At 37.7% G+C, this 7,826-nt stretch overlaps 1 long non-coding RNA gene across 1 annotated transcript; it reads left to right on the forward strand.

The window, feature by feature from the left end:
• The first annotated feature begins 1,228 nt into the window (after positions 1–1,228).
• Positions 1,229–7,475, forward strand: LOC113349915. Its single transcript, XR_003360471.1, has 2 exons — positions 1,229–1,711; positions 7,051–7,475. It is a non-coding gene; the product is annotated as an uncharacterized LOC113349915 (long non-coding RNA).
• Positions 7,476–7,826: the final 351 nt, after the last annotated feature.

A 7,826-nucleotide genomic window follows, 5' to 3' on the forward strand; every position in this document is an offset into this window, starting at 1 on the left:
AGCAGTTCTATTGTGCTAGTTATACATCTGTATATTAAGTGATGTATAGTTATGTCTTATGTTCCACCAAATCGAAAATAATAACCGAATACTGCAAGTAAAATTTTTTTCGTTTACCTCATTTGAAAGGTCATTTGCTGTTCCCATAACCCCCATCAGTGATTTTCCATCTGGTGCAACCATTTTCAACTATTTGTTCAATCCCACGGTTCAATGATTCAACTGGCATAAGAAATCAAGAAACACTCTACCGGAAACTCTAATGCCTCGCACTGGCACGCCAGAATTATTCTGATTCTTGGAATTATGAATTTCTACGAACTTTCTGCAGAAAATTGAACATATGAAATTTATGTAATGAAATTCGGCTGTGATAGAGTTCAATAAAAATTGAAACAGACATATACATATAAGTGTTCACGCAACGCATTTAAATTGTTGTTATACAGTTGCCGATTCGAGTAAAGAAGCTTCTTCTCCAAGTAGTATGAATACTTCAAGATCACAGTCATTCTTGGCATGCAAATAACTAAAAAGGAAAATAATACAAACAGTCAAACAAATATGAGTCTGTCTGATGATTCGCTCCTTCCTGAAAATGATGATGATATACCTTTGCGCATTGCAAGTACATCTTAAAACCAGTTCCGGAGCTGGGATAGGTGATGGAGCCCGATTGTATGATATGTACTAAAAAATTGACCGATTATTAAATGTACACAAAATGAACAACATTATTAAGTGCACTGACAAACTGTCACATTAAGTCATACCTCATACAAGTATGATATGCGTAGTCAATTGCTATCCAGAGCTGGGACACAAAGATCAACATATCATCATGAGACAACCAAGAAAACTTCCAAGGCTCACAAGAAAAAAATTACCTGATGCAACAGCTTAATGATTTTGTTAGGTGTTGCAACCGACTCTTCTCCAACTACATCCCCATCCCGATCTCGCAGCCATTTAACCAACTAGAATCAGTTGAATTTTTGATTAAGTCTACAAAAAGCATGTCTAAGGAAACGAGAAATGCATAGCACCCAACCTACATGAAGCATAAATTTTAGAAATAATAACTGATTGACACACAGGTAAAAGCAGAACAAAGCTCGAGTGCAACTGATATTTGAGGGGAACAGTGAAAGGAAGCCTTTGTGGTCCTATCTGAAACTCACCACCAGATTGAGCTGGCTTTAAAGATGGTCATAGAGCTTTCTCTTTCTTTGGTGACTGAATTAAAAAAAAAATACACAAAATTAGTAAAACAAAACCAATAAAACAAACAAATTGAAAATATGCACAAACGCACAATACCAACCATCAAATTGCAGTGATGAAGTCATGTACTCTGAAAACCTAACCCCAAGGAAGAAATCAAAACCCTTAGTAGAAATCGGCATTGGCATTCTAATTAGAAATCAAAACCCTAATTATAAATCAAAGCCGTAATTATAAATTGAATCCCTAAGGAAGAAATCGACAGAAGATGAGATAACGGGTAGAAATCAAAACATCTTTCCGAATTTTGGTTGAAGACCTAGAGACAGACAACTCTAGTGAAAATTCTAATTCCCCTGTGTATGTCAATCAGTATGAGTCTAATTTTAAAGGTGATGAAGAGCAAAAATCTGAAAGCTTGGTGATGGTACCGAGATCTGCGCCAACAAAGAACCAACTAGCACCCGAGCAGGAGATGGATTCCATGGTAACCCTTTGTTAATTTAGTCAATCATTTCTGTCAACATTTTTTCTCGCTATTAATCTTGCAACATCTTAAATTGATATTTGTGTTCTTCCGTTAGCCAATAGAATTGGACAGTAATGATTGGTGCCTTATCTTATATCATTCACATAATCGAAAACAATTTGCACCTGAGATTAGAACAAAATAGATAAGTTCACATCTAGGGTTCAAAATTAGGAATTTCATTGTTTTTTAGGAAGAAATTTGAAACATGGGTCCTGAGCTTTACTTGGCATAATCTAGTTCTTGATTAATTAAATTTTCAGGCTCCTAGGTTCAATATTCAACAAACTTACTAAGTTCAAGCTACCTGTCTTTCACTTTTGATTTATTTGCTTATCTATTACCTCTTGCTTTACCATTTTTCAAATTCATTTTCACTGCTTATTTTCATTGCTTTGTTTAGTCACGGAATTTCCGTTATTTCGTTCTTGATTATCATTATCTCCTTTGTTTACTTCATCACCCAATTATTATACGAAATTACGTTTTATTCTCATTGAAATTGCTTTACTCTTAGTATTGCTTTATTCTCATTAATTTATTCGTCATTTCAATAGCTTGTAACCTTATATCTTATAGTCTCGCTAGGGTAATTTATAATCTCTCTTTTGCTTACATTTGTTTACATTCTTAGTAGTTTATAATCATCATTTCACCTTTTTGCTTGGCCCTGATTAGTGATAGTTTCCTCTCGCCGAGTATCTCTAATTCCTTCTCCAGCTTTTAACCATCTTCCGACTGTTGGTTGTACCAGTCTCTTGACCATTAGAGTCTCGTGGTCTTAACTCTTAACTTAGTATCCTGGTAGGTCGTTATTGACTGGAAGTTCTAGTTCTGCGATTCCCATCCGTCTTCAAGTTAGTTCTGAAATTAATCTGTGGTGCCGAATTTAATATGCTCTGCCATATTAAGTGTGCTGAAACTCTAAAGAGTATCACCATGAATATCTTGTCTTGGAACTGCCAAGGAATTGGTTCAAACACCACTTCTTCCCATTTAGGCAAACTTTGTATATCTCTTAAACCAGACATTCTATTTCTTTCAAAAACCAGATGTAAGGATGACAAGGTAGAAAAAGTGTTGTTAGGTTGTGGCTACAAAAACTTCTCTCCGGTATCTCCCTTAGGACTATCAGGAGGTCTAGGTTTAGCTTGGGGAGATCATATGCAGGTAGAAATAAAAAGAAAAACTAAACAAATGATTCATACCGTTGTTACAACCATGGAAAATGGTATAGAAATAGCAAATGAGTACACCTTCCTCTATGGGAACCCAAAGAAGGGTGAACGCATAAAGGATTGGTTATGCTTAGAGGAAATGTCAGTAGTAATAGATAGTCCGTGGGTAATAATCGGAGACTTAAACATCACCTTAGCAAGCTCAGAAAAACAAAGTGGGAAACTTTTTGATGAAGCTCAAATACAGAATATAAAAGAAATCATAGAATATTTAGGTCTCATCGACTTAGGTTTTATTGGACCAACCCATACATGGTCTAACTAACAGAAAATTCCCAAACTATTTAAGGCAAGGCTTGACAGAGCCTTAGCCAATGCTGAGTGGTTAGCTAATTACCAGCAGGGGACGGTTACTCATTTCCCAGCTGTTGGGTCGGACCACTCTCCCATTCTCCTCAATTATAAACCTCTAGCTCAATCTCAAGCAATTCCTTATAAATTTTTTAGTCTCTGGCTAGATTATCCTGAAGTGCTCCAAATAATCAAGGGAATGTTGGGAAACACCAGTCATAGGATCCCCCCCCCCCCCCCCCTTTTAGAGTCATTCCTATGACTGGTGTTTCCCAACATTCCCTTGATTATTTGGAGCACTTCAGGATAATCTAGCCAGAGACTAAAAAATTTATAAGGAATTGCTTGAGATTGAGCTAGAGGTTTATAATTGAGGAGAATGGGAGAGTGGTCCGACCCAACAGCTGGGAAATGAGTAACCGTCCCCTGCTGGTAATTAGCTAACCACTCAGCATTGGCTAAGGCTCTGTCAAGCCTTGCCTTAAATAGTTTGGGAATTTTCTGTTAGTTAGACCATGTATGGGTTGGTCCAATAAAACCTAAGTCGATGAGACCTAAATATTCTATGATTTCTTTTATATTCTGTATTTGAGCTTCATCAAAAAGTTTCCCACTTTGTTTTTCTGAGCTTGCTAAGGTGATGTTTAAGTCTCCGATTATTACCCACGGACTATCTATTACTACTGACATTTCCTCTAAGCATAACCAATCCTTTATGCGTTCACCCTTCTTTGGGTTCCCATAGAGGAAGGTGTACTCATTTGCTATTTCTATACCATTTTCCATGCGTTCACCCTTCTGAGCTTGCTCCAAATAATCAAGGGAATGTTGGGAAACACCAGTCATAGGATCCCCCCCCCCCCCCCCCCCTTTTAGAGTCATTTCCAAGTTGCAACTAGTTAAGAAAAATCTGTCCAAATGGAATAAGGAGGTTTTGGTTTGGTTCAACATAAAATTGGACTCTCTCTAGAGACAATTAACTTAGTCCATGCTTCAAATCAGGATGGTAGCAAAGATGGACTTTTAGCGACACACATAAATGAGCTAGAACGGTTATATGACCAAGACGAAAAAATCTGGAAAGAGAAGTGTAAGGAAAATAATCTGCGATTTGGAGATAGAAACACTAGGTTCTTTCACTCGTGCACCTTGAATAGGAGAAGAAGAATTAGAATTTCTTCTTTAGTGGATAAAAATGGAGTGACTCACAACTCACACGCTGGAATCTCAGACACTCTTACTCGTCACTTCAAAGATTTCTTCAATGAACCTTCTGCCTTGCTTCTGAACCCGGTTACATAATTGTTTTCTACAGAGGTTTCAGCTGCAGAAAACGCCTCTCTAATTGCTATTCCCTCTTCTTCTGAAATCGAAAAGGTGGTAAAATCTCTGGCTATAGATAAGTCCCCGGGACCAGATGGTTTTAATGTTAAATTCTTGTCTCACCAATGGCCAATCATTGGTAATGACATTGTGAACATGGTCCAACATTTCTTTCGAACCAAACACATTCTTAAGGAAATAAACACTACTTTCATTGCTTTGATTCCTAAGAAAGAAAATCCTTCTAATCCCTCAGACTTTAGACCAATTAGTCTTTGCAACACAACTTATAAAATTATCTCTAAACTACTAGCTAATAGACTAAGACCAATATCATCCAGGATTATTTCCCCTTTCCAGTCGTCCTTCATGGCCAATAGGAAGATAATCGATAACATCATTATGGCTTAAGAGGTAGTTCACTCGATGCAGAAAAGTAAATCCAAAGTAGGAATGATGGGAATTAAACTCGTTATGAGTAAAGCTTTCGATAGGGTCAGTTGGACCTATCTCTTAGAAGTAATGAAAAAGTTAGGCTTCTCGGAGACTTGGTGCACTCTAATTCAGCAGTGCATCAGCACCCCTGCCATTGCAATCTTGTGTAATGGGTCTCCCGGAAAATTTTTCCATCCTTTGAAAGGAATTAGGTAAGGGGATCCTCTGTCCCCTTGCCTTTTCCTGATTTTTATGGAAGGGCTCACTAGGATTTTAAGGAAAAAAGAATCTGAAGGTAAGATTACAGGAATTGGTGTAGCTAGGAATAGCATCCATATCTCCCACTTTTTATGCGCAGATGACTGCATTCTGTTTTCTAAGGCTACTCTATTAGATGCAAAGAACATTCTAGAAGTAATCAATACCTTTAGTACTGCCTCTGGGCAGATGATAAATTTCCAGAAATCTGGAATTTTTTTCAGCCGTAAGTTTCCTAATAAGTTTGGTAAAATGATAATGAAAACCCTGAAAATTCAAAAGATTAACATTTCTGATTCTTATTTGGGTACTCCTCTTTTCATTTCTGGCTCAAAAATCCAATGCTTTGACTCGATGGTTGCTAGGTTTAGAAGTATATTGCAAAATTGGAGAGGAAGAACACTCTCTCAAGCGGCAAGGACCGTAGTAGTCAAATGCATTCTTGAAACTCTCCCCATTTATCAAATGGGATGTTATAAGATTCCTAAGAATATTACCGACCAACTCATTTCCCTGCAAAGAGACTTTTGGTGGGGAAAGAAGGAAGGTAAAAAAGTCTTTTTTCCTATAGCCTGGATAGCTCTTTGCAAGTCTATTAATGAAGGTGGTCTAGGTTTTAGAGAAATTGAAGCTAATAACTTGGCACAACTAGGTAGATTAGCCTGGAATTTGTTGGTAAATCAAAATGCTCCTTGGGCAGTTGCGCTTAAAGCAAAATACTTCAGGAAATTTAGACATGCCCTTGATGCAAAAAATACCAAAACAGGGTCTTGGATGTGGAATTGTATCCAAAAGGGTTTAACTCAAATTAAACCTTACTGTTTTGGGGAAACAGGGGATGGCAGCTCCGTCCACATCATCGAAGATAACTGGATTCACATGGACAAGGAATTGGCTCCAACTGTCTTACCTCTTAATGTTTACTTGGTCTCCCATCTTCTCCTCCCTAATTCTTGTTCTTGGAACATTAACTTACTCCAAAGCATTTTTGACCTTCATACAGTAAATGCAATCCTAATGGTTATTGTGAATAGGTCTAAGAAGGACATAATTAGATGGACACAAAGAAGAGATGGCAGTTTCTCAACGAAGTCCTTGTACAATGCGATTAGAAACCAACAAGAAATTCAGAACTCGATATGGGATCAAATATGGAGGATAGATTCTTCACCTAGAACCGTTTTATTTGTTTACAAATGTAGGCAAAACATGGTAGTTACGACAGATAGGCTTGCAAGGTATCTAGATATCCAAAATATTTGTGCTTTATGTTCGCAATAGGGGGAAACACTTGAGCATATTCTTGTTAACGGTCCGTTTGCAAGAAGTGTGTGGTTTGCTTCTAATTCAAACCCATTCCCGCCTGGATACTCCTTACATTGAGTGAATAAATGGATAGATAGTTGGCACAATGCTCCTACAGGTTGGTGTACAGACAAGGGGTTTTGGAGTTCTTTTTGCGCTTCAATGGTGTGGCATACATGGAAGGCAAGGTGCGATAAGACTTTTGAAAGAATTCAACAAGATCTAAGACAAGTTCATCGTAACGCAATTCGCTTCTGGGAAGAAAATAGTCAAGCAAGGAAAGTGGAGCACCAACCAAATCACTCTAGCCACATCAATGTGGTTAAGTAAAGGACTGGACCCCCCTATGCCTGGGGCGGTTAAAATGAACATTGCCTCTTATTGGGATATCAATACTAACACTTCTATTTATACTATTGTTTTACGTGATCATTTGGGTATGTGCAGGAAGGTGATGCGGAAAACAGCGCAAACACAAACTAGCGAGGAAGGTGAGGTGTTAGCAGCAGTGGAAGCTTGGAGTTGGGGGGTACATCTCAAAGCTACAAACATCCAAATAGAAACCAGCTGCAACAACCTCTATAGGATGATAAGTGGAGCTCCAAACAACATTTCTTGGCAAGCTTTCGCGAGATGGGATGCTAGTAAACAAACAGTCATCAAAGCGAATTTCTTTATATGCGATAAATCTTTCTTTTATTAAGTATTGTAACTAAGAAAGCCAATCAGACAGCTATTGATTTGGGGCAGATGCCCAAAGCAACAGCAACCTGGGATAGGTTGCATTTTAGCGAATGCAACCAAACCCAAACAATTTGTATCTTTCCATGATCTATTTATTTACTAGATCTTTATTACCCAAAAAAAAAAAAGACGAGAGAGAAGAAAAGTTAGAAGTGAGAGGAAAAAGAAAATGTTTTTATAAAAGATATCGATAGCGGTCTTGGTCAAACGTGTAGTCTAATATGCACTGAGAGGTGGATATTACTCGTGGACTTCTCCTACGGATTAAGGCAATCCGGCCCGTCAACTGAAATTATTTGACTCATCTCAATCAAAAATATGTGATTTACTAGTATAACTGTTGCCACGGTGGGAGGGAAGACCGAATCTGAAGATGAGATTTGTCAGCGATTACTTTCGCCCCGTTTCAAAAAAAAGTGATACTAACACCTTATTTTGAAAAAAATTGATACTTTCGCTTCGTTTCAGAAAAAATGATA

This window comes from Papaver somniferum, chromosome 2 (assembly GCF_003573695.1).
Source record: "Papaver somniferum cultivar HN1 chromosome 2, ASM357369v1, whole genome shotgun sequence".
Lineage (NCBI taxonomy): Eukaryota > Viridiplantae > Streptophyta > Magnoliopsida > Ranunculales > Papaveraceae > Papaver > Papaver somniferum.